Source organism: Buteo buteo, chromosome 1 (genome assembly GCF_964188355.1).
Source record: "Buteo buteo chromosome 1, bButBut1.hap1.1, whole genome shotgun sequence".
Lineage (NCBI taxonomy): Eukaryota > Metazoa > Chordata > Aves > Accipitriformes > Accipitridae > Buteo > Buteo buteo.
In genome coordinates this window covers 79,363,542-79,389,460 of record NC_134171.1, presented here as the reverse complement: position 1 = coordinate 79,389,460, position 25,919 = coordinate 79,363,542, and the positions used below count along the sequence as shown (strand labels likewise).

Below are 25,919 nucleotides of genomic sequence, written 5' to 3'. Positions count from 1 at the left end.
TCATGCTCAGAATTTCTGGGAACTGTAAGAGCTCTGAAGATGCTTCAGCAGTAGCAATGCTACATTACTCCTAGCCTCTGAAAAAGGATAGTTGCTTTGAGCTGTCCAGAGCATGCCTGGTAGGTGAAAGCAATATAAATTTGAAATAGATGTAAAATTTCCAAGCTCATTAAGTAGGATGGGAGATTAATAAAGCTTTTAAACACATATGAAGTTTAATTATTGACATAGTTGGCCTTTTTCTACATGATGTTTCATGAAAGTAAAACAAAGAGATTAAGTACCAAGCATATATAAAAGTAATTTTACAGATTATGAACACAGCATGTACCATTAAGTAGTGAAGATACTCTGTTCACAGTATCAGCGTAGAAACTATGTTGTGTATCAACAATGACTTCATGTGTTTTGAAACAAGGGATTATATTATAAACTGTAGCATTGAATTTGCTGATTTGCCTAGATTTCTGGGCGAAGAAAAAAAGATGTAATCTCTTTTAAAAAGTTTTATTCTCCTCAGTCAATATACAACTTCAGATTTACAACTTAAACATATGCTATCCATGGCAATATCCTTTGATGTCCATCTCAACTACATCCCTATCGGGGAGATGGCTTTTATCTAGGTGAGCATGCCGCCATGTCTACTAGAGTATTAAAAGCACCAGACTGATGTTGTCACAGGGTTGGTACCTGCAATATCATTATAGAGCAAATAACAGAAACGCACCACAAACCAAGGTAGGTGAAAAATAAGGGTCATAAACAGTGCACATTTTCACAGTTGCAAAAATAAACCGTGTCCAGCTTGAACGGACTTCAAGGAACAATCTCTGGCACAGGTATAAGAGTCCCACAGCTGTCCAGTCCTATTTCACCCTGCAGAGCACCACATTGTCCAAGCCTGTTAAACCACTGATCATGTACCAGCATTGGTACCTTAATGGCTTCTCCTAATCCCCTCCTCCCAGTGTCTCTGGTGTCTTGCAGATCTCTTGGGTTTATTGTATAGATTCTTCTCAGTCTTTTTTGTTAACAGTACTGTATGCAGCCTGAAACACATTTAGAAGACCTTAATCAGACACAGACCTAATGAAAGTGAATGTTTTTCCACCATTATTATAACTCAAATACATCTGTATTTTTCCAGCTACCTTTTCAATGCTTAAAAGTCTTCAGGGAACAAAAAGAGATGGTAGCTAGAATAGGAAACTGCTATGGAGACCAAGAAAGGAAAGTGAGAACAATAAGAGGAAAGAGAGATGAAAGGGCTAAGAGTAGCTAAGAACAGGAAATCATAGAATCATTTAGGTTGGAAAAGACCTTCAGGATCATCGAGTCCAACTGTAAACCTAACACTGCCAAGTCCAGCACTAAACCATGTCCCTAAGTGCCATATCTACACGTCTTTTAAAGACCTCCAGAGATGGTGACTCAATCAGTTTCCTGGGCAGCCTGTTCCAATGTCTGACAACCCTTTCAGTAAAGAATTTTTTCCTAATATCCAATATACACCTCCCCTGGCGCAACTTGACGCCATTTCCTCTCGTCCTATCTCCAGCCACCTGACAGAAGAGGCCACTACCCACCTCACTACAACCTCCTTTCAGGTAGTTGTAAAAGGTGATAAGGTCTCCCCTCAGCCTCTTCTTCTCCAGGCTAAACAACCCCAGTTCCCTCAGCTGCTCCTCATAAGACTTGTGCTCTAGACCCTTCACCAGCTTTGTTTCTCTTCTTTGGATGTGGAGAAAAAGACCAGAAGAAAAGGAAATGGGAACAAAGAGTTACTCTTAGTCATTAATCTCTGTTGCACAAAAATAAAAAAAGTTTCCATCAAATTAACAAATAGAGGGGGCAAAAAAATCACTTATTCCTTAAATTGAAAGTTTAGTTAAGAAATTAATTTCATTTAAAAGCATTTAAGAGGGAATGCTAGCTCTGCTTTTAGAGGCCATTATTTTTAAAGCTTAGGATTACATCTTATTTATGGGTGTTCAATACACCCCGCATGCTCTTGCAAGATTTTAGTTCTTTTAAAAATTCAAATACAGTTATTCATCATACCATAAAGGAAATGTACAGAATTATCAAGGTATAGAAAAGAATTAGCAGCTGCTAAAAATAGTTAGATCCAACATCAAATGCAACTTCAGAAAAACTCATGGGAACATTGATTTCCAATTGCTTTCCTCTGCTAATTGCCAGCAGCATTGTACAACTTGCACTCGTTAGTAAGTGGCATTTCTACTACATCAGGGGGTGCCATTGTATAAGCAACACAACACTGACTTCCGAAAGTTGTCAGCAGGTCTAGATGAGGTGTGGACTGCTCCTTTCACAGGATTTATCCAAGTCAGTTGGCTTATAGTGCTCAGCCACCTCACCAGGGCAGGGGATGGCTCTCACACAGCATGGCACTACCACCACCCTCCTCCACAGAGATCACAGGGGGTGGGAGGCTGCATGGGTGGGCTCCAGGCTATGGAAAAGTGTCCCTGGGGAAACATGAGCGTTCCACATAAGTGCACTGGCTGCCTTTGGAAAAAGGGGTTTTTTCATCTTTTCCGCTCCATTTTTCTATTCTAGTTGTATCCTCTCACAAAGCCAAAGGGAAAAGACTCAACTCCCCTTTAGTTTCCCTCTGACTCCCCTTTACAAGGCCTGGAGAATTTAGTCAGTCTGAGGTGCTGCAGTTATCAGAAGACATCTGTTTCACAGACAGAAACAAGACAATTATTCCCGAGATGGCAGTAGTAGCAGGAAAGTGATTGAGCGACATAAGCCTTGACAGCCCCAGTGGGAGAGCTGCTCCCCAGGCTTCAGAGAAAGGTAGAAACCTGTGGGATCCCTGCAGGGCAAATTCATTTCCATCTTCAACTCAAGGATCCTCAAAGATGAGCATATACATGGAAGCAAAAACATCAGGCAAAGACCAGAAAAAGGATCCTTTGTGCCACCTCAAAGGACTGGCCCACAGGAGTCTTGTGCCCCACTTCCAGCTAAGATCAGCCCCAATGTGCCAGAGGAAGGCAGTAAAACAGATTTTGTACTACTCACAGCTGAGGAATGAAGCATTCCTAGCCATGACAGGAAAGCCATCACAATAATTAGTCTTAATGCAGAACCACAGTGACCAAAGTGAAGAGCAGGCAGGCAGTGAAAGCAACTCCAATTACCAGGCATAATCAGTTTTAAATTGCTGAACATAAGAGCTTGATTCAAATCATTAATTCCAGTCTTAGTTTGCACCTGTGCTTTTTAGCAATTTTCTATTTCAAATTTTCTCGGAAACCGTTGGGATTTGCAAATAAAACATGGGCATAGCCACTGCACTGAAACCAGCGTGACTTTTTCCCAAAAGAAGAGGGCAGCTTTAAATACATGCATGTTAAAACAGCAGTCATGAAACTCAATACTTACTGCATGATCAGGTGATACTGTGTTTGTTTTAAAAAGTGCAGGTTATATGCCAACTCTGATTGAAATCACACTAACATAAGGTTTAATATTTATAAATTTAGCCAGCACTGCTTTATGGCTGTTCTGCAGATAGTTTCTTACGGGCATCACAAACATGCACTAGTCCCTCAATGTATCATTTTCTATTTTTCTAAACTAGGTTGGAAACACTCTGTTAATGGCCTTAGCCCAGCATAAGGCAGGATTTGTCTCATGCCCTGACTGATCTGCAGCACAATGTACAAATGTGACTGTGAACATTTTCTCTTGGCAAACCACAGTTTCCTGGTTTAAGAGAAACTGTTATTATGCACACCAAGTTACAAATTTCACCCCTTGTCATACTCAGAGCTACTATCTTTTCCAGCACTGACGCAGGCGTGCCCTATACAGGAGATTGCTTATATGATTCCCTGGCAACCTGCTCTTTAAATTTCTTTCCTTGCTATTGTTTCTAAATGAGCACAAATGTTGTGCGTACTCACTCCCAGCCTTCAGCAGCTACAAGGTCACCCAGATTTTCTTTGTTTCCTTTATTGAGGGCTGAGGTAATTCAGTGACCTCATATTTGCCTTCAGTGACGAGCACATGCAGTTACTGTACACCCTCTGCTCCCTCATTTACTTCCAGAGTACAAGATCTTTACCTTAAAAAAAAAAAAAAAAAATCTCCAAGATGTCTTACATTGTAAAGAATGGCTTATATATTTTTAAGCTTTCCATACTTTAAAACAATCCACACATCCCTATGCCAGTTCATGTAAACAACCCATGTATAACTTATATAGCCCACCTGCACATAAACTAGGGATTCCATTGAATTCTCAGGGAAATTAACAGAAAAATAACTGTCCAAATTTACATCATATTTAACTTGAAAGTATTTATTTCTTCTTTTGCTAGAATTAATTTCCTCATATTGTTATTTTTAAGAATGCCAATGATATTTTTTTCCTGCTGATAATCTTTATAGCAGGAAAATTTTAAATATGCACATTTCTATGATTTCAGAAACTTCTCTGTCTTTGGAGTCTATGTAAAGAAACTCACACCCCACTCATTTTAAAAGAACATGCTGCCTATAAAATATAATCAGTTCACAGGCCTAGAAAGCAGTATCTCTTTTCATATATTGATAGATGGCAACAGTAAGAACACGTAATACCAATTAGTTGCTTGGCTTCAGCAAAGCTGACAACTACACATATCACAAAGCCAGGAAACTCACCAGAAACACACAACATGGTACAAAATACAAGACCCTTTTTTACCTCTGTGTGGCACTCTGAGTGCTTCCAGGGGATATACAGACCACTAGGCCGTTTCTCTCCCAATTACCTACTGCTTCAGCTGTAACGACACTCAGTAGAAATCTTGAGAGTGAGAAGACCGAGGCTCATCTGCAGGATGCTCTCCAGGAGAGCCCCAGAAATATGGGGCACGCTCCCCTCACCTGAAATAATCCCATGCAGGTTACTTCCCAGAAACAACACCAGCCACTGGCCAGGGTTCCTGGAAAAGGCTGAACGCCTGTTCCTGGGCAGCTTTGGAAATGAAAGGCTTCTATGGAATTCTATTTTCATCGTTGGGCTAAATCAGTGTTTTCGCTGGCACTGGCTGGCAGAGTTTATTTATTGGCAAGTTTGTCTTCACACTGCTGGGCAGCAATTGCAAATCTAATTACTGCCAAAGTGGCTCTTGGGGCTTGTGCACAGGTGTTTTGCTTAATATTAAATCTAAATAAAAAACACACTGGCAGGGACCAGTTAATAACAATTTGTGACATGAATGGTCTCAGGGAGAAAAGCCACAGCTTTCAACCACCTCTCCTCCTCAAGCCCCTTGCTATTTGATTCTTCAGGCAGTACCACTGTGCAAATCAGCAATTATCATCACACCATTTATAGGTAACAGGTTTCATAGCTGCCAAGCAAGAGTACTCAAGTGGGGCTTTCCCTCTGTCACTGCTAGCAACAAAGACCTAATTGATTTGTGAAGCTTTATCTTAACAGGACAGCTTTGTTCATTCTCTTCAACTGCTCTTCTCAGTGACACCTATGTAGTCCCACAGATGCAACTGTCAGAGATTAATAAATAATTCCATTGAAAAAGTGCAAGAAGGAATTGAAAGTAAGCCAAAATGCTTCAAAAAGCAATTTAAAATGTATTTGCTATTCTACAAGGCACACTTTTTTTGTAAATACACAAAGATACACATTGATGGAGAAGTTGCCCTTTTAAGCATATTGTTGTGTTTCACAGTAACACCATCAGCATAAAAGCCTTGTATTCTTGAAACAAACAAACAAAATTGACATGTTTTTCATAGAGGTTGACTCCAAAATTGTTAAGTAAAGAGCACAGCTGTGACCAATACAAAGAAAAATATTGTAGAAGGTGTTGACACTACTGCTCTTCATTCTTTCTGTATATATTTTCACCCATGCTTCAAGATTTGATATTTAATCTCTGTGTAGGTTAGAGGAGTCTTAAATGAACCATTAGCTCATTTATTGTCAGTTGTGCTTCTCTAGCTCTCACAGCAACTTATTTACCTGATCAGAAAGTTATGCTAAGAGAGTTATTGAATTAGTTTTTCAAGGTTTTTCCATTTCTGGGGAATACAATGCATGTAGAAGACAACAGAAGAATAAAAATATACAATGGTTTATTTTGCTGACTTTGAAGAGGTTTTTGCTTAAATTTTACCTTTTTCAGAGTCTTGGATATCATTTACATATTTTAAATCAGCCAGTAGTACTCCCCTTCTAGCTCCATCATTGATTGCTTTCCATTGCTTGTGCCGTTCAGAGGAACTGGAATAACCCTGTGAACAGCCTCCTGTTGTTGCTGCCCTCTACAAGCCAGATAATATTTTCATTCCTCACCCTGTCAAAAGAAAAACCTAGAAGCCCAACCTGTGAAATACATTCTCCAACCATTCTTCACCAGTGCCTATTACATTATGGAAGTGTGATGCTAGCAATTGTGGAGCTTCAGAAACTAGAATGCATGACACGCACCCACAAACTCTTGAGAAATCCAGATGCTGGGGTGGGAAAAGTAGGGGAAGGCATGTCATTCACAAGTCCTGCAGCACATACAACTCAACCACCCAGGCACAAACATTTTACTTTGGTGTTTCACATGAACCAGATTTGGGTTTGTTGTTCTCAAGCAATCATTTAATTTTTCCTTTGAAAACTATATTTGACAGTTTTGCCAAAGCTCATTTTGCCATAACAAAAATCTTTTCAGTTGACCTGAGGCAAAAGCCACGACAAGAAATGGCAGGTTTTGCCACTTTTTCACTCTGACATGGAAGAAAGGCAAATTTCAAAATATTTGGCCAATGATCACCCATCTTCCACAGGTTTCTCTCTAAGGTATTTAATCACATTCATTCAATGAAAATCTAAGTTTCCAATTTACCAGCCTTTTTGTTTCATGAAACAGCTCTTTAATCTTTCCTTTAAATAAAACCAAACTTGAACAATCATTAGCAAAGATGGCAATTGCATTTTTCAACCCATGAACAGGCAAGGTAGTGATATACTTCAGTCTGTGTATGAATTTATTATCAAGAAAAGAAGGTGTCTATTCCTTCTTTCAGAGAATAAGCTTCTCCTGAGATAAGTACCGAACCAAGATCACTTTAACCATGTCATGACTTACTTGTGACTCCCAATACCCTCAGAAGGTTAAAAAAAAAAATTCATTTTAAAAAGAGAAAAATAAGGAAACAAGATACTGAGAACATCCTCTATAAATACCACTAGTGCTTAAGCAGTCTTTTTTTTAGGGATAGGCTACAGTTGGTTTAGGTGCTGCCTTTTTTATTTATTGAATCAACAAAACAATGAGTAAGGAATGACAGTATGTATTAGAATGGCAATTATAATAGTAAGCATGTCATCCATGACTATGAAAGCTATAGAAATGCCTTCTTTTAGTTGTTGCTGATTAAATAGTTCATTCTAATGCAATTAGTAAATTGCTACATTTATCCTAATTCTTTCAGTGGTATCAGTCACATTTGTATTGTTATCACACCATAAGTATTTGTATTTCATTATGGTGGCTAGAAAAATATTTGTGTGTTAAAACTCTAATACTACTAGAGAGAAAACTGCGTTTCAGCACAGAAAGTCATCTTACTAATACTTTCTTCCTCAGGAAGGAGGAGAATGTGACTTTTCCAAACTAGTCTTTCAATAATCACAGGTTAATGAGAACCTGATGCTTTGCTGTTACCTAGCCAAAAAGGAGAGCTTAGGTATCTGCACCAGGGTGTGCAGAGCTTGCACCTGATGAGAAGGGATGAAGGACTAGGGACTCAAAGAAAGGGCATTTCAGTGTGAGCAGAAAGAAGGAGAGACTGTCCGTCATCAGCTTCTGCACAGAAGCGTGTGGGAGGCCTAACGCTGTCCGAATGATCTGGAGTTTTCAGCAGCAGATCAGCCCCAGGAACGTGCATTCGTTTGTTTCTCTTTGAAACATCTGCAGCCAAGTCAGGCTTGCTAATGATTCAGTGCTCTACGCAAGAGCTGACTTCAGAGACACCGTGTCACACCTGAGGAAGCACGAGGACAATGAGGCCTTGGCAGTACCCCTTCCGTAAGAGGAGACGTGTACTGCACATAGCAGTTAACTTCTGCCACCTGAACAGGTGGTCCTGGGTATAGTCGAGGCAGGCAACAAAAGAAGAAAGGTGTGGGGGACTTGGGAAAATAGGACTCATGGGGACCAAAGTGAGGCATTTCTCAAAGAAAGGTGATAGCAGACCTGCTCTTCTACTATTAGCTTAACTCCACTGTAGTTAATGACTTGCAGGAGAGAAGAATCAGGTCCAAGACTCAAAAATGATAAATAGTAATGATGATGCTCAGCCTGTCAATGAGGAAATGTGGACTGTCTTCAGCATGTTTATGTCTGAAGAACTATAATTTCTTCTTTTCATCTTTTTCCATCTGAATGAGACGTTGGAATGCTGTGTGGTATTTGAAGACAAGAAGAAACTTTCAGAAGTGGGAAAATGAAAACTGCACAACTGACAATGAGATTTGTTTGCATAATACTTAGTTCCAGTATCAAATGGAAAATATTTGAAGAAGATAGAGTCATTGGCCTGAAAGTGTAAGAACCAGCAGTACAAACCCATTGAGAAGATCAAGATGTTTTCCAGGAAAGCATGAAAAGCCAACAGATTTCTAGTTCCCACCAGGGCAGGAGGTAATGCTTATTCAGGTTTTTTTAATGTTTTAAATCCCAACATTTTTAAAAGGTTATAATCAAACAACTTCTAAATCCTCTTCTAAAGGAAATTAGAAACCAGTTGAGTGTCCCATCTAAAAAAAAATAAAAAGTATCCAGAAGAATGAATGCTGACAAGCATAGCTGCTTATTTGAAATTACTTGGTTGCCTCGGTTTGTAATATTTGACTAGAAGCTTCCTGACAGCTTCACATTCATGACTTCAGACACTTTCACTTCTGATCTAAGAGCATCTTGAAAAACAGTCTTTCGTGATACTGCACTACATCTACTTTGTTCAGCACTGATAACAGTAGGTTTGTACACAGAGGAGGCGATTTTCTGCACATTTTTAATTTCAGAAGAAGTTTCAATTAAATTTGATTCTAAAAATGAGTCAAAATTAAAGTCGTGGCTGGAGTGAGAGACTCATGGTTAAAGTCAGCTAGGTTGGTTCTCAAGGAGTCTGAAACGATTTCCTTTGTGAAATCATCACCTTGTATGAAGAAATGGATGTTAAATGAGATTCTATGAGTACAGAAAAGGGGATGTTAGTCATTCTCTGTGAGGAATCATGAAAGACAACCTGAAGGCATTCTACAGAGCACTGGGGGAGAAGAAAGCTCAAGACTTCTGAAGTCCCGTGCACTGCTTAGAGCAATGGCATTGCCAGAAAAAGAATGAGTGAACTTTATGCAAGTCTAACGAAGCAGGACTAGACAGGGTAACTCAAAAGCATGGTGATGGAGATGGAAGGTGTCCTTACACGAAGAGATTTAGCTCACCTTCTGACACATGATTTCATCAGGTGTTTAAAGATGAAGGGTTTACTTTGGGGCAATCGAGGCTGGTTTTGGCGAGTAAAAACTTGTAGTGATTTTACCACTTACTTGCAGAAGAAAGCCAAAGTGAATCCTTTCATCTTCACCTACTATCTCTGGGTAGCTGTCATTCTCACCTACTCAAAGCCACTTATTTTTAACTTTCTTTCCAACCTTTGCAACAGAATGGAAGGCTTTGAAAGTGATTGTCTGCCTTTCCTTTTTGTCTTCAGAGAGCTCCTGGTCCAAACAAATTTAGGATCAAGAAACAAGTTAATTTGATATAGCCTACTTCACACTAGTAATGACAGAACTACTCCCTTCCTGATTTCCTTATCTTTAAAGAAGTCATGGCTAAATGAGCAGATGCCTGTCAGAAATGTTTATTTGCAATGTGTTCATACATGAGGCAAACTGTTCTGAGATTCAATGTGCTTTGAGATAATCGGGTTTGGTTCCTGCCATTTCTTCTTTCCTCATTGGCTTTATTTATTTCAACTCTGCATTTCTCCAACAACAGAGATGGATGCTTTTGAGTTTGTTCCTTGTTTCCCCTCAACCCAGTGGAATCCAATTAGGAAACAAACTTCCACATACAATCTTTCACCCTCTAGGGCACAATTTGGAGGGTTTGGGCCAACTTCAGAGTGAAAGGGCAGCCTGAATTTCATATGTCCCTCCCAGTGAGCTATGAAGCCCATACTGTTATGGTTCTGCTTTTTAAATCCTGTTTCTTTGTACTTTTATGAATTTACAATGCAGGTAACTAGGAAAATATGAACTATATTATGTCTTCTTTATCACATAACCAAATACATCAAAATAGTGAAACATTAGCAATTCATTCAAGTATTTCAGTGAATAGCTTATCCAACAATTATTTTCATGCATTTTATAGCCATTTATCCATTTCATAAAAAAATTAAATCTAGGATCTGATTGACAGTTCTAACACAGACCTTGAGGAGGTCAGAGTCTTCACTGAAAAATTAAAAATAGTGTTCAGCTTATTAAAAAAGGTAACAAAAGAAAATCCCTAATACCAAAAGTCTGAAGGACTAGACGCTTTATCCATTAAATGGAAAGCACAGCCCAACAGATTTGTTTATTCCAGCAAATATTCATGCTGAATTCATCTTACTGCCAGAAAATACTTCTCAAAAGTTACTCACCTAATAAAACAGTAAATCCAGCTTACCTATTAGGAAGGTAGGTACAGAGGAAATAACCAGCATTTTTGAAAGGCATAAAAATTCAAAAACTGCAGTAGCCATTACACTTGATTTATGGAACCTTCAGATCTTTGGGAGCATACAACCTTCATTCCTGCAACAGACTTGCAAGCACACACCAGCACAGAGCAGGCAGAAAGCAAACTCTACCATGGTCTCTCTGATTAGTTTTTTACTGCTCAAATAAGCAGCTCAGAAACCTGGCTTTTAATAAGTCACTATCTCCATTTTATTTTGTTTTATGAGACAAATGAGAAAAGCCATTTGAGATGTGTGGTTGCTGACATCGCAAGCAATTAAGCAACTCTAGATTCTTCAGTTGTAAGTAGATAAAACTGCCAAATGCAAGGAGGTGGAGAAAGTAGTAGATTTGGGGGAGCGGACCAAGGATGTGTATATGTGACCCTAGAAAGATTATTCTATGGCAAGAGACCATAAATTCTGCCACCTACACACAGTATCATCCAGCCTCCTTATTCTCCTCTTCACTACTCTGGTTAACGTGTTATATGAGAAAGTCTGTTGATCAAAACAAATCACTAAGCAGCTACGGGGGAACAGAGCTTACATTCAAGAGCTACTTGCTTTGCTCTGCCTTTGCTGTAACTTTCTCATAAACACGATTGCTTTTATTCTTCCCTATAATGTAATCTGGAATGGAAAGGCACAGGTTATCAGTTATGCTGTTGCCTAATGCATGTGAAAGTTGCACAGGCAGTAAGAAAAATCACCAGACTATAGGGCCAAATGGTGAGCTTGGAAAGGATTACTTTTCTGTGCCCTGTGGCAGGACCAGCTGTACATATGTTATTCTTGATGTATATTTCTGCAGCCTGTTCTTAAAGACTTCAGAGTCTGACAGAGATTTCAGTATTTCCAATCTATGCTAGCATTTCTGTATCCTTACCCTTGAAAAGTCCTAGTGAGCACCTCTGAATTTTCTTCACTTCAATTGAAGCCTGCTCATTCTCGCTTTACCAACAGCAGTCAGGCAGAACAAGCCGTTCCCTTCCACCCTGCAACAGTCCATAAATATGTGCAAAGGATGGATCCTCTCAATCCTCGCTTCCTCAAGCTAAAGAACATTGATTTGCTTCATCTTTCCTCACAGGTCGTGTTTCCACCCTTCCAACAACTCTTTTCCTCTCTCTACACAATCCTCAATTGGTACACAGCTTTCTTGGATTTTGTTACCCAAATGCTCTAGGATTTGGTACCTGATACTCTAGGAGAAGTCTTAATAATGCAGAAGAACTCATTCTTCTCCCTCCCAGAATATATATCTCATTTACATCCCCCAAGAGGATTTTTCTTTTTTACAGTCTTTTCCTGAAACTGTCATCCTTTTCCATACAAATGCTATGCAGCCAGCTCTCCCCATGCCATCGTTATTCCTAAGCACAGTGCTTTACATTTGTACCTGTTGATGAATTTTTATTCTTTTCAGACTACACCTCCAGTTTGTCAAGATCATTTAAAATCCTGAGCTTTTTATTCTCCCACTTATTTGTGGCACCTTCTCCACTTAGCATCCTCTGATGATTTGAAAAGGCCATTATCCAGTTCTTTGTCCAAGTCATGAACAAAAACACTGAGTAGTTTTCATCCCTGTCCTGTTCCCATCTATGCTATGTGCTTTTAGACAGAAACAGTAACAGCTATCTGCAGACTTCCAGGAGAAGATGTCAGGGTGGTATACCTATGCATAAAGAAAAGACAACTTAATATTGACCACTATCATCATGTATTATATTTTATTCCCAGAAAAATCAGACATTTCGCATACTAAGGAACACATACATTCAAACCCACCCTCCTATGCATAATTGGATTGGGAATTCAGAATTTAAGTTTTTAAGGCTTTTGTTTGTACATTATTGCTCAACAGCAGTGAGATTTTAGCTTCTTCAGAACGAAACCAACATTGCATCATGAGCATTTCTCTCTCTAATGTGTTATTTCAACTTTTATGCTTATTCTTTCTTATTCCATTTACTGAACTGCTGCCTTATTGTATAACACCCTACCTTGAAAAATGCTTCACTGATACAATGCAGTTATAGTGATTGTTGAAAGATAAACATACATCTATATTTTGAGAAACTAGCTTCTCACTGAAGCCCATTGTTTAAAAAAACCATCTCCCAAAGATGCTTCTCATTTCAGAGAAACCTTACTTTTTATTTCACCTAAAAGCAGTTTGTCAAGAATCTTTACATTCCTCTGAACCTCTCTCAAGGTTCTCTCACAGATGTTCAGACATTAATTGAAAATAGCAGTGACAAAATAGAGAAAGCGTTGGCTCCCCAAAGTGGTTTTTAAGTCGCAGCTAACTCATATAACCTCTGTGCACAGTCAGAAACAGGTGCAGGAAGAGCCCAGAACAATTTAAGCACTTACAGTACTCCCAGAAACTGGGTTGTACTCAGTCTTGGGAATCGTGCAGAATAAATGGAAGATTAGCAGGCTTCTCTCAGCAGCTCAAAATAAAAGAGAGCATTTCCAAGACGTTACAGCCTGGCTGCTCTTCTGACAGTGGCCTTAGCGAAGAGGGCTGATAGAGCTGTGTGCCAGTCCTACACCACCTGGGAAGTCCACCTGCAAAAGGTGAGGTCTCAGAGCACCGCTTTCAACATTTTAGGGCATTTATATCACCAAGGCAATGGTAAAGGACCATCACAAAATTCAAAATCGGATCAAATACATCCACCGTTTTGTCTATCACCCCTCTGCTCCTGAGGTGAGGAACAGCAGGTATCTAACAGCACCATTTGGTAACACTGGCCAGCAGTGGACAGGCAACACAAGTATCCCACCTGACTGGGAACAAGAAGCCTGTAACAGACAGATCCATCAACCAGACTGAAATTTGTCGCCAGCACTTTGTGGCTAAACGGGGAATCATAAATCAGGCCAACAAGCTGCTGCCGCAGAGACACCCCAGGCAGTCCTATGGCCAAGTGAAGTACAGGCCCAGCTGTAGGGTGTGCAAGATGGGACCCAAATATATGAGCTTCTCAGGAGGAAAACCAAAGCAAGAGTGTATGATAACGCTATTTTATTGGTAGGGGAGAAGTTGGGGAGCGGAGGAAAACTGCAGTGAGGAGAACCAGCATTAAGGTTTCTACTGCAGATACCAAACACGTACCACAGCAATCTATAAGGTTAAAGAGAGAAAACATCTGAAAGCAAAGTAGCAAAGCTCCAGTCCCACTGCAAGATGTCTGCAAAACTATGAAGCCCAAATAAACATGAGTCAAATTTAGAGTCTTAACTCAGTTAGATGCTCTGAGAATTGTACCCTAATGCAGGCTATATGCTGCGCTAAACAAAGCTCTCAACACACTCCGTCAAAGTGATCCTTGAAAAGGTTACAAAAAGGGCTGTTACCCAATGACCAGTTTTGTAATAGTCAGCTTAAGACACAATAATTGGCTTAATACTAAACCTAGCATCAATTTTTTTTTCTCCCTAGGTCCCAGTACCCACTCAGAAACTTACAGAGTAGTGTAGTGCCAGCCATGAGAGCCACAAGGACAAGGACAAATGCCCCTAAAAGTGCCCAGAACAGCTGGAGGAAGTGACTGTCAAGCACAGAAAGTTGGGCTGAGCAGGGCATAGAGTAATCAGGAAGGAGTATACGTGACTGTAAAAGTTTGTATACTACCTGTATACCCAGAAGTCAGTAATGAGGGGGAGGAATTACAACCTCCAGCTGACTATGTCCTGGTTTGTTTCCTTCCTTTTCTTTCATCAGCTGCAAGGACTAACAGCTTCTTCAGTTTAAAAGACACTTTTTCTCTCAGATTTGAAGAGCACAAAGGTGAGAAAAGCCACTAAATTCAACCACTTTGCCTTGAATATTTTTTCCTCTAAATATCCTTTGGCTGCTAGTCTGCACAACTGAAGCAGTATAGGTAAATCATGTAGAGGCTGACTCACAGGGATCAGTTAGTCCCAGGCAGTTTGTGTTTGAAGGGAATGTTTGGTAAGATCTCACCCTTTATCTGTCACCTTTTTCAAACTAAATGTAATCTTACAAACAATGCTAACTGTTATTCAACTGTCTTTCTTTTATATCAAAAGAAGGGTCTCTAATTATTCAGACACAGTTTCAAATAGACATTTTCAAATCATTGAAATACAGAAATAGGTTGCTCCTGATCTGCTGTTTTGACTACTAAATACCTGTCATTCATTTAACAAGGCTACACCACAAAGTATATTTGTTTCTCTGCCCTCCACAGATCAACCTTCACAGCCACTGCAACAGGAAAACTCCCTTGGGATGTAGCCAAACCAACCAAATAAACAAAACAAGCAAGTTGTTTGTAAAACCAGTCCTGTAATCCTGGCTCACTGAGCACCACTGAGCCTCAGTACTTCCGTTTGAGCTGTCCAGACACTGACAGACTTCTGAGAACAACTAAAAACTGTAAAATAGGACCCAATATACTTTTTTTTTCCATAACTGTCAGCACATTTGTCTACTGTTCATTCTCTGCTAACAGCTTGCCCTGCCCCATGTTTATTCCCCCTAAAGCATATGTCATAATAAGAAACAGGACTATACAACTCCAAGGTAAGTAAATATAAATATTTTTGAGTCAATATGGAAGCCGAAGTTTTTGATGGCTGACAAGTCAGGAAACCCCAGAAGTCCAAGCTCAGCTTTACAATTGCTTTTTTTATTTTCCAGGCTGTACTATACATAGGTTTCTCTCGTTCCTTTGGGCACACAGAGCACAGAATACTGATCACTTACAGTTTCATTCAACCATCTCTTATTTGCATAGCCTGCATTTATCAATAAATACAGACCACAGCTTTCCTTCATCTGGAGGCACAGCAGGTTTGGCAAGTCACCAGCAAACTTGCAGTTGCTTTCCTGGGGCTGCGACCAGAGCTGCCATGACTCCATTAACTAGGTAAGTGGTGATAATATCCAAACACATGCTGGTCAGTTGGAATCAATAGCCAGACCGACTCCATTCCGAGCCACATGCCATCATTAAACACATTCCTCCTGTCGTCTCATCACCTTCCCCACACCCGGGATTTCTTTGTACTGTTCTGAGTCTCCAACATTTTAAAAGAAATTAAAGCAAAGCTCAGACAGTGCAAATCTTTGCTCCTCACAGCCAAGCTCCCTACATTACCTTTTTCGGAGCAGTCAACGCATTCATCATTGGAATCAGTTTTTGAACTGACACACCACATCCCATACTGAAAATACAGTTTGACTCCCAAGCAACTTGATCCAGACACCTCCACTCCACTTTAACTGCTCTGGGTTAGTGACGAAAGACACTTTTTCCACCCAGAGAGAACACAAGTGAAGCTGAAGAACAAAACCCACACTATTTTCCACCCTTCTGACCTCTCACATGGACTTAAAAAACAACAAAGTCCATAATTCAGTTGATGCTGTACCTGGGGAAATAGACCCCAGGCCAACGTCACAGCTCCATCGGCTATAAAAGGCTGAGAGATTCATGAACTTGGAAGCCAACAGCTGTACTGTAGTCTGGGCCAGGGTATAAAGATCTCCAAGCTGACTTTAACCTGGAAACCAGAAGCAGATTGACTACAGCAATGATAAGGCCAAACAGATTAACCTGCATTGCGCTCTGTGCTAGCAGAGCCATGCTGCTCGCTCCTTTAAAGCCATCTCAGCATCCTAATGAGGTGCCAGCAGTCTGCTACAGTAGTTACCCATGGTTTTGTCTGTGTTCCTGGCTCATCAAGAAAGGAAGACCATCTTAACCATCATTTTAAAAGGCATGCCATTTTGCAGGGCTGCACTTCAAAAGTCTTATGCACACACCTGAACTTGGGTTACTGACAGTTTTTGTCCCTTTTGGGGCTGGTTCATCTAACTAATAATTGGTTGTTATTTCGTAGAAGACAGTTGATGCTTTCAGATGACTAGCCTAGGTATCAATCATCTGAAATGTTTCTTGTGAAGCATCTTATTTTGCATTATTTTTCCACCTTTCTTTTCCTTTTTTCTCCCTCTGTGTAATCACGGTCCTTTAAGATGTAGTACCTTGAAGTGGCAAAGAGAAGCTTCACTCCTTTCACATTCAGCATGCTGCTTTTCTGCAGTTCCTTCTTTCTCCCACAAGCAAAAAGCTGTTTTGAAGGAGAAAAGGTGATTACAGTATTTCCAAAGGGGGAGGGGGGGGACCAAACACAAAGAAAACAAGTTATGAGGTTTGTCTGAAAACTTGTTTTACTGAACATTCCAGTCTGATTTTTCAGACCACAGATGTTTGAAACCTTCAAAAACCCTTATGATTTTGCTCATTGCTAATTGGATTTCAGTATTTCTGATGGGTGTTGTTGTTATTTTGCCCCAGCAGTACCTTGTCTTTGCATTTTCAGCCATTTGTTCTGCCAACCTAGATTTCATACTGGGTGATAACCCCAAACCATAAAAGTCTTCCCTGTCTCCACTTGAAAAATCTTTTATCATTCATAAGGTCATTTCCCACTTAATTCTGCTGCTTCTACTCACTCTACCTGCCCACGGTGCTGCTTGTTATCCAAGTTGTTATCTATAGATATATGCCAGTTTGCTTTGCAAACTGAGTGAAGAGCATATATTTACCCTGTGGCTTTACTTGCTGCTCCCACCATTCTTTACCCCATCTCACACCACTTACCAAAGCTGCTAACGCTGCAGGTAGCCATGGTAAATATAAAAAGCTGTTTTTCTTTTAGCTAAAGTGTAAAAGGAGGGCATTATCCCAGTTCTATCGGGATCCAATTTGTCTCTTGCTGATGCGGAATGTAGACCCCAAGGAGAGACTGCACCACATCAGATGTTTAGTATCTCAGCACCACCTACAAACAGTTGACTAAAGTGCACATCCCTTCAGGACAATTGTAAAGTTTATTAGCTTCAACTCTGGTGTTGCGCTGAGCCGTATCAGCTCTAGCAAGTGAAGTGCGGGGCAGGGAATGTTTAACATCCAACGGTGCCCTGAGTTTCAGCATGTTAAGTTATCAATGTAATTAAAGCTAACCCTGTCAGTGGGTGGTGGATGCCCGCGTTGAGATACTGCACATAACAATGTGACATACAGGAAATAGAGTCTTTGCCTGCTGGCTGTGGTGGTGTAGTATAATCTCCCAGGATAGAAATGAAAGTAACAATCAGAAACAGTTGCATTTTATAGTGTCTAATAGGCATGTCCACATGGCACCATAGGAAACATTAAGACTGTACCAACTAACCTAACCCAAGGAAAGGGAGATACATATATTTGTATGATGGTAGACCTTACCTTTTACTTTGGCTGCTGCTTCAGCCATCATTGTTTTATCTTCTTCTAACCATGAGAAACTGAGATCTAATTTACCATCAAATTAATCTGAAAGAAAACTTAAGGATTTTATGGCATTTAGTACTTTCCAGTACTTAAAATCTTGACACTGACTTTCAGTCATTGATTTTCTTTTTTTTCCCTGGATATTTTTCTTAGAGATGTACAGTTCATTGCACATTCTCCTAAATACCAGGAACGAAATTCTCCCTAGACTTAGTAGACTTTTCCCTTCATGTGCTCACAAGCATTTTTCCTCAAGGTAATTACTATGCCTTTAAAACATTTCAAGCAAGTATCTGTTCTTCAGTTTCACACCTCATACCAGAAATCTAGTCTAGCATTTCATGTCCCATCCCTGGTGAAATCGAGTCTAACGTTTCATGTCCCATCCCTGGTGAGCCCCAATAAGATGCCATAAATCATTTGTGTTATACCGGAGCCAGACTTTGTTTATTCTCCCAGTCCGAGGTTCAACCTACAGCAGTTGACTCCAGCAAATATACACTTTAAATATTAAGTCCACAGGACTCTTAATAGCATTTCTCTATATTAATAAAAATAGGCTCCAAAACCATTCCCTCTGCTTAGGAGTGTGTTACTATCCCAAACTTCATGTTGTAAGGGGTAGTATGCATACAAACTTGCAGGTTAAGGGTAATGACCAAACAGCTTTGTATTAAGCTCATTAAAGGAAACAAGCTAAGTGATTTTGTGATGTTATGAAAGTTTTAGTGAAAAGAAGCAAGCTAACAAATGCGCTCAGCATGAAATTGGAAGATGTTGTGAATGACAAGTTCTTATAATTGAAAACACTATAGCATAACAGTGGTAGACTGGCTATAAATTTCAAGTGTATTCCCAAGGATTTCTGAACATAACTAAATGAAAAATTATATTTCAGTAATTTCTCAATATTTATCTCTTTCAATTTGTGTGTTTCTCTGAGCAGAATTTTATTCTATTTGGTTATGCCACATGGGTTTGAATTTTACAGATATAAGTAATTTTTCCATCCATCCAATAACTGAATAAAACTAGTCAAGAGTAAACACAGAAAGTGAATTAGAAGGCAGAGACTGTTTTCAATCTTACCTGTATTTTACATATTACAACTCAAGGGAATTAAAATTCATTATGCAATAACAATGAAGCAGGTAAACTGGACTTGACCTTTGTGAAAGACATGTGGAAGCCTTTACACCTGACAGCAATTCATATGATATTTTCCAGTAAAAAGGAAAGCAAACAAGGCTTTAAAAGAGTAACTAAGAGTAACCAAGTGTTCCCATGTGCCAATACATCCTCAATGCTTTGGTTTTATCAGTCATAACGCTCTACAGCTGCTGTTACAAAGCCCTCGCTATTGAATGCAAAGCAGTCTGCTTGCAGAGCTGGGGTTGCGACTCCTACTAGAGCCAGTACCTTTTACAACCCACTGATGCCCATGCCCTGCTGCTTACCACCAGTTTCTACCTCAACTGGGTTAACTCTAATAATTCAAAAGGTATGCGGTACAATTTACAGGTGATAATGCACAACAACCAATAACAGATTTGATTACGTTCACCGTTGCTGCCGCTACCCATGAAGATCTAAAGCCAGTGGAAATAGAGAGAGTTCAGGGTCCTCTGTGCAATGTCTGCATCCTGCAATAAGAATCTGTGCACACCGACTCTTCAGAGAAGCACAATTGTTTGTAAGTCTACAGTCATTTGCAGGACTAATTTCTCTGGAAGCATTCTAACTAAAACACCTTTCTGTAAATATGACAAATTCTGGCAGATTGATTTGATATGGGAAAGGAAACTCAGGCAGGATGAGATCACCCAAGCTATTAAATAATGAACCAACCACAATAATAGTTATGAGCTTTTTGGTCAACCTCCCTTTCTTTTCTTGTGCACATAAAGCTGAAACAATGACTGGCTGTGGTCAAAAACAAAATAGTTCAAACTCTAAATAGGGGAGGAAACCATGCTGGCTTAGCATCTAGATAGCTCTTTATGCTCTGACAAACACAGTGCAAGCTTTGCAAAGACTTCCCTGAAAAGGCTGGGCTAAAGATAACATTGGTCTACTTCCAAGATGTTCACAAAAACCTGTGCCATGGGATGGTACTATATTATCAGAGAAGATACGCACATGTTAAACACACAGGGACATTCTCAGAAGGTATTTGGTGCCACTAATAAGCATCACAACAATATTTGCAAGATAAAAACATGCTCTCAACGCTCAGTTCATTGTGCTTTATTCCTAGTTCTCAAATGACCATATGAAGGAATACAACGTGATAATAAAGTTTTACGGTAGCTTGTACAAGACACTGGATCATCCGGCCAGTTATTTTCATTATCTCTTGTACAGGTCATGTTTATGGGGTTTTTTAAAGATTGTATCAGCAAATACGTTAGTGATGGAAAAGGCTAATTGTGTTAGCCCAAAGGATTATTTACAATTACTTGCAATGCATGGAGAAATCCATTTAAGCATTCCAGATGAAAGATAAAAATAGAGCTTTAGTTAAAATTTGATCTAGAAAATTAAATCAGACATTTCCTACACACACACTTAAAAAATAGTACTGAATCAATAGCTTTATTTTACAAAGTTCAGAAAATTTTTCTGTTAAAAAATATGCTGAGAAAATCTTTTTTAAAACTTAGAAGTTACCAGAAGCAAGGCTCTTTAGTGTCGGAAGTCCAAGAAAAATACAAATTAAAAATAACTTCTGAAAGATTGTTCCTCATCTGTATTTCAAAATCTCACCTGGAACACAGCTTTACACAACCAAAGATTCTACTGAGGATTGCTTTGAGACTCTTTTTCTCCCAGTGATGCACAATGAGTATTTCTTCTAGTTAAAATCATTCTAAGAGCATCATAAAATGTGCATAAATGATTTATACTAAACTAAATTACTTTCATGCATGAGCTCAAAAACATTTTTAAAAAGTTTATGGCAATAATGTATGTTCTGTAGCTGAGCTGATGTAATAAAAATAATTAAAAAGAAATCAGTTGCAATGCAGCGACTAGCCAGTTCAGCTTTAAAGTGCCTTAGGTTTCTCAATACCATTTAAGAAAAGCATCAAATAGATTATGTAGCAATGTATAAATTAGAATTAATTTCACTGAAGTTTAACCAAAATTGGCATAAGGATGACCAGAATGAGGACATAAGTTTGCAGTAAGAAGTGCAAGTATTGATGCTGTCAGTGACTGTGCTGTTAAGATAACAGCAATTTCCATCTCAGTGAAGAGCATTTAGCTCCTGGCATATACCATCAGCTTCCTCAAGCAGCTGCTTCTCACGCCAGTTGTAAAACGGGCAAGTGGCTTTTTAGCAGGATTCAAAGATGGGGTTTGTGTCTGTGACCTTTCATTGATTGAACATGGCTAACATTCAAGGATAGATACATTTCGTGAAAAAGCTGTAAAAAAGAATACTGGAGCAGAACAGATGTACAAGATGCTGGGGGCATAAGGCTTCCTAGCGGAACTTTCAGGCCTCTTCCAAGCCTTATTTCTAGTGCTGGTCTACACTGCTTGCAGCAAGGAAGTTGCTCTGCCCACAAAGATACAGCATTGGCAGAGATGCTCACTGCTGTAGGTATGGTCTTCGCTTCCAGAGAGCACCAATTCTTTTTTCACTTCCACCAAATTTGCACCTTCCTGGCCCCACCGTTACTCCTGTGCTGCCAATAGTCACCAGGAAACAGGGCACCTGTATCTTTCTCTGTATTTCTGATAAACACATACATGTCGAGTTGCCAAAATGAAACAGAGGCAAACAGAAAGCGTAGCTGTCTGGGTCAACATCAAAATGAACCCTGTAAAGAAAGCAGACTGGCTGTGCACAGAAATCCAGCCACCAAAAGCAGTTTTCAAAGAATAAATGGGTAATTCCTTTCCATTATTACAGGCTATTTCAGCTCTCACTACAGTCATGAAGGATTGGCCCATAACTGCTCAGGGAACAGAGAACTATATAAGTGTGTTAAAAACTGCATCCACAAGGTTAAAAAAAAAAAAACAACAACACAAAACACACACAAAAAACCAACCACAAACCAAAAAAAACCAAATACAAACCACCCCAAAACTTTATTCAAACCCTAGAAGCTTAGTATTATTTGTTGGCTGACACTAAAGAAGGATAATTTTTCTAATTCCCACAACAGAAACCAAAAGTAAAAACCAAATCCATACCCTAAGTACAAGTAGCATGTACATGTGAATATGATGTCAGAAGCGAGATGATCAGACCCTGCCGCTCAATGCACAAGCGGACAAATACCACACCTGTTCCAGCACTCCCTCTTCAAGGGAAACACATTGCAGAAGCAGATCCACAGCTTGCTTTTCTGTAGGAACCTGGCTGCAAAATGTACGTCATACTTCTACTGGTCAGTGAGTACATACATCCTCCGTCAACACCACATAAAAATCCTGCTTTCCCGGACCCATTTCCTAGACTTTTTCCTAAATTTAAGTTTGTGTTCCTTTGTATCATTTACTTATTTCTCCTATTTCTATATATTTCAGTTTTATAGCCACAGGAAGGAAAAATTTAGTTATGCTTCAGTAAGAAAAAAGTGGCCAGATGTTCTGAGCTGTGCAAGTGAATCCAAATGAAAGTGTAACTGATCAAACCATGCAAAGCACTCGCGCAGATGTTAGGTATCACTAAAGCCTTCTGGAGAACAGCTCACTCTAAAGAGTAAACAGCTCATTACAATTTGTCATATAATTTGGCACTGATCTACAGCTAGATCTTTCTGGTTGAAGAAATAGCACTGAACTGAGAAACAGCTCTGTTCGCATCTCAATTCTCTATACGCTAAAAATTATTTTAGCAGTTTACAAGCATGTGGTTGTCAGCTGATAAAGCTTTATACTTTTTAATTACCATTTCAGACATATTTGCCCAGAGAAAACTGGGGTGCAAATAGTCACCATTCACCACATTTTCATCTATTTTTCCTTAATACTCTGAATGATCCTATGTTTGAAATTTTAGGGAATTCTATAAATGAATTACTACACAAAAAGTACTAGTAGTGTATTTAAGTTACCTTAATATGTACACCTTTGTAACACACAAGGATTCCATTCTACTGCTATAAAAGGAGCTGAACTGGGCTTTGTGAGTGAGTCTGATTCAATCAATTTTATCTTTTTTACTGCTTGTGAGTCATCCTGACTTTGCCATACAACAAAACACACAGGAGCGTGAAGTAAAACAGCCTGAGCAGCAAGAGTTTAGTGAGGCACATTACCTCTGAGGGAATTAGGAGATCATCCCAAAATTAATTTCAATACTACTTTTGCAGTAAGGCAGGTAGGAAGTCTGTATAAAATGCATGAAGTTACTTAAAACTTTCTTTATGAAGTTCTCCTAAATTATCTACTTACAGGATTGTCCTAGTTACCATTTATCTAGTTGTGCATTCATCATATTGAGGGATTCTAGGGCATGATTTTTTTTTGCTTTGGTGGGGGGGTTGCACTTGGGGTTTGGGGTTTTTTTTTACTGATGAGATTGCTTTCAGAGATAGCTTCAGTACTTCCCTATTCACAAATAAATTCTTAGTATTATCTGGTATTCTGGGCCTGCACTTGGCTATGAGAAGGTGCCATGTACTGTTGATAAACCAGGAATGCTTCCCTTTGAAAAATCAAACCTCCTTTTTGAGCCCTAGCAGGGGTAAGTGACATTTTTTTATACTTCTAGGTGAAAATGTGGAAGAAAACTCCCTCTGCTGTAGAAATGAAATTGGCTTATCTCAAATCTCAGATATAATTTGAGAGGAAATGTGTTTGTGAAGAGGGGAAAACAGTATTTTCTTTGACATGATTTAGCTGACAATTACCAACGCAAAATACCGCACTTTTTTGGTAGAATCAGAAGAGGTCCTTGGGTATGGGAGTATAGGACAGAAGGATATAAACAATACTAATATTAACCACCATCATTTTAAGTAGAGGGTTTGGCCAAGCAAATATGTGCAATCTGCTTCAGAAAGGTAGCGGCCCTTAAGTGTTAATGACAACACTCAGCTGCAGGTGGCCTGAACTGACCTGTGAAGAAAGGAACCATGGGCAATCACATGGCCACTGCCCCTCAGACAGGGCGACTGTAACTTTGATTAGATCACAACAGTTTGTCCCACCACATTCTAGCATTAGAAAATTAATTCTGATTTAATTAGAAAACGACTATCATAATCTTCTGCTTTGATCACATAGGTATTCGTCATTTATCAAAGCTCTTTTATTTGCCTCAGAGCAGTGGCACGCCGGTGACAGGGGCCCTGCCAGCCAGGGTGGATGTGCCAAGGCCCTGCTCTGTGGGGATGACCTGCCCTCTGAGCTGGGTGCCCATGGGCTGCCCTGACAGCCTTACAGGGTTGCCTCGTCCGACCTTCGCACCAGCAACAACCGGCACTTTGAACAAGTCAGGGAACGGCTACAATCTCTCTTTCTCGGGACCTGTGGCGAGATCCTGAGTTGCCCCTTGAATAGCGTGGGAAGGCTAGATTATGCCTTTCCTCAACCACCACCACTCCTGCAAAGAACATGGCTGAAAACCCAGATAATATTTCTGAAAACAAGAATTCCAGGGAAACAAGTACTCAGCTCTATCTGGCAAGCAAGAGATAAAACCCTGCATCCAGCTTCATTTTAAGAAAAGCTAAGTTATCTGGTTCAATGGCTAAAATTGCAATTTGAAAGCCTACCGATGATACAGGTATATCTCACATTTACCAGGGATAGCCTTTGCTGATCTGTCTGCTGTCCCATAGCCCCTCTAATCCAAAAAGGAAACACCATCTCCTCCCTCAGCAACAAGTCATGCATCTGCTTTCCACAAGAGATGTGTTTTTCTTCAGCAGCTTACAAATCTCTGGCAATATTAGCAAATGTTGTAGAGACAGTGCATTCCAAATGCTGGCACACAAACTGCCAGGTTTAATTTATAAACACTTCTTTTCCAAAGTGTGTCTCAGACCAAGTATCTAAACACACGTGAGAGTTTCCATCTGTTTCTCTCACCTCACTAATTCAATGAGGAGAGATGATCTAATTCACTGAAGTACCATTATACATGTATATAAATGGCTGCTGAAATACAACCACTGTCAGGTAAGGTCAACTAAAGGATCAAGTTAACCAAGAGAAAGCGGTGGGGAAAAGAAACGAAATATGATAATTCTTTCCCATTCTCTACGTCTTTTGGGCAGCTGGTTTTGCTAGACCTTTTCAGACTAGCTCTAATGATGCAGCTTCAGACATGAGGTGACACATAGCTGCAGGTCACTGATTTAGCACTGGCTCGGTCTGCTACTGCATGACTTTCAGTCATTCAAACACCTATGTAGCATTGGGCTGAGAAACGCATCAAGCGCATCCCTCAGTAAGCTATAAGCAGCAATCTGATATAAGCATCTAGCTTTGAACTTGTGACTACTTTCATCCTCTTTACTTGCATAGAAAGTCAAAGTTTGGAAGTCAGAGATGTAATGTGGGTTGCTTACTATCAAGCTCTTAACTTAAGGCACTACAGTAGTGGTAATTAATACACTTCGGCAACAGAAATTGTGTCTAAACTGCCTATGGAGGATGAGGATATGGTATCTTTCTTAACCAGTGTCATCAGTTCACAAAAAATCTTAGAAATGAAAGGCAATTTGTTTTTCAGTGTGCTTTCAGAGCTGGCACTCTGCAGTTCTGGTCAGCCACACCAAAGAATATGAACCCAAGCTAAAATGATGAAGAGGAAGACTGGGAAGCAGAGCAGCTACCTCCCCAAGAAGA

General features: G+C 39.7%; 1 long non-coding RNA gene across 1 annotated transcript in view; it reads right to left on the bottom strand.

Annotated features, from left to right (window-relative positions):
• Window positions 1-770: 770 nt before the first annotated feature.
• Window positions 771-25,919, bottom strand: part of LOC142030051 (uncharacterized) — a 46,760-nt gene continuing 21,611 nt past the window's right edge. Inside the window, exon 4 of the long non-coding RNA XR_012650078.1 lies at window positions 771-1,052. This is a non-coding gene — a long non-coding RNA (uncharacterized LOC142030051). The remainder of the gene's footprint in view (window positions 1,053-25,919) is intronic.